The sequence below is a fragment of the Moschus berezovskii genome, chromosome 8 (genome assembly GCF_049115385.1).
Source record: "Moschus berezovskii isolate FMDL1 chromosome 8, NW_MosBer_1.0, whole genome shotgun sequence".
In the NCBI taxonomy this organism is placed as follows: Eukaryota; Metazoa; Chordata; class Mammalia; order Artiodactyla; family Moschidae; genus Moschus; species Moschus berezovskii.
The window spans coordinates 9,934,061-9,939,409 of NC_142467.1; the positions used below are offsets into that span (position 1 = coordinate 9,934,061).

At 42.2% G+C, this 5,349-nt stretch overlaps 1 pseudogene; it reads left to right on the forward strand.

The window, feature by feature from the left end:
- The first annotated feature begins 678 nt into the window (after positions 1 to 678).
- LOC148777015 (large ribosomal subunit protein bL33m pseudogene) lies at positions 679 to 1,143 on the forward strand (annotated as a pseudogene).
- Positions 1,144 to 5,349: the final 4,206 nt, after the last annotated feature.

A 5,349-nucleotide genomic window follows, 5' to 3' on the forward strand; every position in this document is an offset into this window, starting at 1 on the left:
AAGATGTTAATTGATGGCCTGGAGAACTTAAGCCTAAAAGCTTGCTACTTTCTTTGATGTCATTACTTACTTTCCTTGATCTTTGCCTCCTCAGACGTGTATAGTTTATTATAACACCTTCCCTCTAGATGTTATGGTTGTTTATTCTTACTCACTTCCTAAACTGTGGTCTCTATAAGTCTCTCATGCAAGTTACTTCTCTCTCTCAACATCAGAAGTTAGCTAACATGTGAAATGGTATCTATTTTTCTGTCTTAGCACATAGCACCTATAGGGATCTCAAGTTGAGTCATCTTTATACCTGAAGGAGCACTTAGAATCTTCTTCCTTTGTTTAATGTTAATGGGCACCAATGACCCAAACTGTACTTTTAAATCTCCCTTTGCTACTAAGCCTACACCAGCACAATAGAATTGAGCAAACTCTCATGATTGTGTATGCATGTATTTCAAGCCCAAGGTTAGATGACAGCAGTGCTTTCCTTGAGGCTATATATCTTTTAAGCCCAAGAAAATGGGCTTAGAAAGAATGCACTGGATCATTTGCTGAGAAATTCCCTCAACATGAAACATGAACAAAAATATGATTATTGGGGAAATTGCACCACTACCACAAGCTCACACTATTCCTTCAGATTATATGAATAATATATATTTTTAAAATGGATTGTTGGAGGGTTCAGGGATACTGTCGCCATGTTCCTGTTGGTGGTTACGTTTGCCAAGAGCAAGCCAAAAACAATTCTGGTGAAAATGGTGAGCCAAGCTGGAACAGGTTTTTCCTTCAACACTAAGAGAAGCCGACTATGGGACAAACTGACTCTACTGCATTATGATCCAGTAGTTAAAAAAATAAGTCCTCTTTGTGGAACAGAAACAAATATGCTCCCTCTGAACAATGGATTGAAAATGAATTTGATTTATAAATGAGAAGATCGAGGGGGGGATACTGATTCAGAAATTCTGCAGTGTGTAATAAAAGAAGAGGAAATGGCACGGAATCACTGCCTCCTGTGATTTGAAGGCCATTGTGAAGGAAAACAATGCAGTGAAAACAAGTTCTTCATATTAGGACATATACCATTGCGTCACATTTATTTATCTTTCTGGATATTTTTATAGCCCTTAATAAAATATATTAAAATAGAAAAATAAATAAATAAAATGGATTGTCAATCATGACCTCTTGTATCTGGGAGACATCACCAAGATGATGGCATAGGAGACTTCTTAATGTCCCTCCTCTTACAGACACACCAAATATACAGCTATACAGAAAGCAATTCCTTCTGTGAGAAATCTAGAAATTAGCTGAGTGACATTTGTACACTGGGCAACTGAAAGGATATCCATATCAATACGGGTCAGGGAGGCTGGGACACATTCTCTCTATAAGCCTCACCCCTGGCACAGCACATGCAGTGGGGAGGGAACTCCTATTTCCTAAGTTTTTCCAAAGGAGCAAAGGGTTTGGACCACAAATGCAGTATTCCAACTCTTCAGGGTGGCACCTGAGGGACAGGCCCCCAAATCACCTAGCTCTGAGAGCCAGTCGAACTTGTGCTCACAAATGCCAAGGGCTGTGAGAAACAGATGCAGTTGTTAGTGGGCACATAGGGACTCAACTTGGCTATTTCCCAGGGCTCAGCCCAGCAGTAGAATCAAAAATGCCTTTCTCTCAGTCTACATACTTTGTGAAGATGCTGTCTGAGGGTTTAGCTACCAATTACCACACATCTAGGTGCTAACTGTAATTCTGCTTAGTCTGAAAGAGTTAGTGGACACATTCCCTGCTTTTCTGTATTTTGGTTTCAATAATAAAACCAAGTAGCTAACATCTTCGGGAAGGAATTTGCCCACATTTAGCCTCTCAACTCAAGTGGCTGCTAGCAGAGGATGGAACCCCTATGACTTCATAGTTTCCAGCTCCTGACTGAGGTTCTGACTTAGGAATATAATCAGCCGATATACGGGACCTGGCTAAAATCCTCTGAGGAGCCTGATAGAGCTGGTGGTGTGTCTTCCTCTGTTCTCTCTTCCCAGTTTATTCCAACAGTAAAACCAAGTCTCACTTCCCCCCAAGGCGGAAGTTTCCCATAAATCTGTCACTCCAATTGTTATGGATGCCACAAAAAGCAATGGTTCCCAAAGCATATAGTTCTGAAACTGATAAGGTTGGAATTTATCAGTCCCCTCATGGAACAACAGACTGGTTCCAAATAGGAAAAGGAGTATGTCAAGGTTGTATATTGTCACCCTGCTTATTTAATTTATATGCAGAGTACATCATGAGGAATGCTGGGCTGGAGGAAGCACGAGCTGAAATCAAGATTGCCCGGGGAAATACCAATAACCTCAGATATGCAGATGACACCACCCTTATGGCAGAAAGTGAAGAGGAACTCAAAGGCCTCTTGATGAAAGTGAAAGAGGAGAGTGAAAAGTTTGGCTTGAAGCTCAACATTCAGAAAACGAAGATCATGGCATCTGGTCCCATCACTTAATGAGAAATAGATGGGGAAACAGTGGAAACAGTGTCAGACTTTATTTTTGGGGGGCTCCAAAATCACTGCAGATGCTGATTGCAGCCATGAAATTAAAAGACACTTACTCCTTGGAAGGAAAGCTATGACCAACCTAGATAGCATATTAAAAAGCAGAGATACTACTTTGCCAACAAAGGTCCATCTAGTCAAGGCTATGGTTTTTCCCGTGGTCATGTATGGATGTGAGAGTTGGACTGAGAAGAAAGCTGATCACTGAAGAATTGATGCTTTTGAACTGTGGTTTTGGAGAAGACTCTTGAGAGTCCCTTGGACTGCAAGGAGATCCAACCAGTTCATTCTAAAAGAGATCAATCCTGGGTGTTCATTGGAAGGACTGATGCTAAAGCTGAAACTGCAATACTTTGGCCACCTCATGCGACGAGTTGACTCACTGGAAAAGACTCTGATGCTGGGAGGGATTGGGGGTGGGAGGAGACGGGGACAACAGAGAATGAGATGGCTGGATGGCATCACCAACTCGATGGACATGAGTTTGAGTGAACTCCGGGAGTTGGTGATGGACAGGGATGCCTGGCGTGCTGTGATTCGTGGGGTCGCAAAGAGTCGGACACGACTGAGCGACTTTGTTGTTGTTTAGTCACTAAGTTGTGTCCCATGCTTTGCGACTCCATGGACTGAAGCATGTCAGGCTTCCCTGTTCTTCACTATCTTCCAGAGTTTGCTCAAACTTGGCTCCACTGAGTCAGTGATGCCATCCAGTCATCTCATCCTCTGTCCCCTCCTTCTCCTCTGCCCTTGATCTTTCCCAGCATCACGGTCTTTTGCAATGAGTCAGTTCTTCATATCCAGGTGGCCAAAGTATTGGAGCTTCAGCATCAGTTCTTCCAATGAATATTAAGTGCTAAATTCCTTCAGGATTGAATGATTTGATATCCTTGCAGTCCAAGGGACTCACGAGAGTCTTCTCCAGCACCACAGTTAGAAAGCATCAATTCTTCAACTCTCAGTCTTCTTGATTATCCAGCTCTCAACACCCAAACATGACCACTGGAGAAACCATAGCTTTGACTATATGGAACTTTGTCATCAAAGTGAAGTCTTTAATTTTTAATATGCTGTCTAGATTTGTCATAGCTTTGCTTCCAAGGAGCAAGCATCTTTTAATTTCATTGCTCAAGTTACCATCTGCAGTGACTTTGAAGCCCAAGAAAATAAAATCTGTCACTTTTCACACTTTTCCCCATCCATTTGCCATGAAGTGATAGGACCAGATGCCATGATCTCAGCTTTTTGAATCTTGAGTTTTAAGCCAGTTTTTTCACTCTTCTCTTTCACCCTCATCAAGCGGCTTTTTAGTTCTTCATTTTCTGCCATTAGAGTGGTATCATCTGCATATCTGAAGTTGTTAATATTTCTCCCAGCAATCTTTATTCTGGTTTGTGATTCATCCAGCCTGGCATTTCACATGATGTATTCCACATATAAATTAAATAAACAGGGTGACAATATGCAGCCTTGACATACTCCTTTCCCAATTTTGAACCAGCCTGTTGTTCTATGTCTGGTTCTAACTGTCGCTTCTTGACCTGCATGTAAGTATCTTAGAAGACAGGTAAGGTGGTCTGGTATTCCCATCTCTTTTAGATTTTCCACAGTTTGTTGGGACCCACATAGTCAAAGGCTTTAGCATAGTCAATAAAGCAGAAGTAGATTTTTTTTTTAATTCCCTTGCTTTGTCTATGATCCAAAGGATGCTGGCAATTTGATCTCTGGTTCCTCTGCCTTTTTTTTTTTTTTAATTTATTTTATTGGAGGCAAATTACCTTACATTAATATATTGGTTGGTTTTACCATACATTGACATGAATCCACCCCGGGTGTACATGTGTTCTCTTTCTTGAACCCCCCTCCCACCTCACTCTTCCCCATATCCTCCCTCCATGTCATCCCCCTGCACCAGCCCCAAGCATCCTGTATCATGCGTCGAACCTGGACTGGTCACTTATGATAATATACATGCTACAATGCCATTCTCCCCAATCATCCCACCTTCACCCTCTCCCACAGAGTCCCAAAGACTGTTCTATATGCCTATGTCTCTTTTGCAGTCTCATATACAGGGTTCAGGTTCAGTTCAGTTCAGTTCAGTCGCTCAGTCGTGTCCGACTCTCCGCGACCCCATGAATCACAGCACGCCAGGCCTCCCTGTCCATCTCTCTAAATTCCATATATATGCGTTAGTATACTGGAGAAGGAAATGGCAACCCACTCCAGTGTTCTTGCCTGGAGAATCCCAGGGACAGGGGAGCCTGGTGGGCCTCCGTCTATGGGGTCACACAGAGTCGGGCACGACTGAAGTGACTTAGCATACTGTATTGATGTTTTTCTTTCTGGCTTACTTCACTCTGTATAATTGGCTCCAATTTCATCCACCTCATTAAAACTGATTCAAATGTATTCTTTTTGATGGCTGAAAAATACTCCATTGTGTATATGTACCAAAGCTTTCTTATCCATTCATCTGCAGATGGACATCTAGGTTGCTTCCATGTCCTGGCTATTATAAACAGTGCTGCAATGAACATTGGAGTACATGTGTCTCTTTCAATTCTGGTTTCCTCGGTGTGTATGCCCAGGAGTGTGATTGCTGGATCACATGGAAGTTCTATTTCCAGTTTTTTAAGGAATCTCCACACTGTTCTCCATAGTGGTTGTACTAGTTTGCATTCCCACCAACAGTGTAAGAGGGTTCCCTTTTCTCCACACCCTCTCTAGCATTTATTGCATGTAGACTTTTGGATAGCAGCCATTCTGACTGGTGTGAAATTGTATCTCATTGTGGT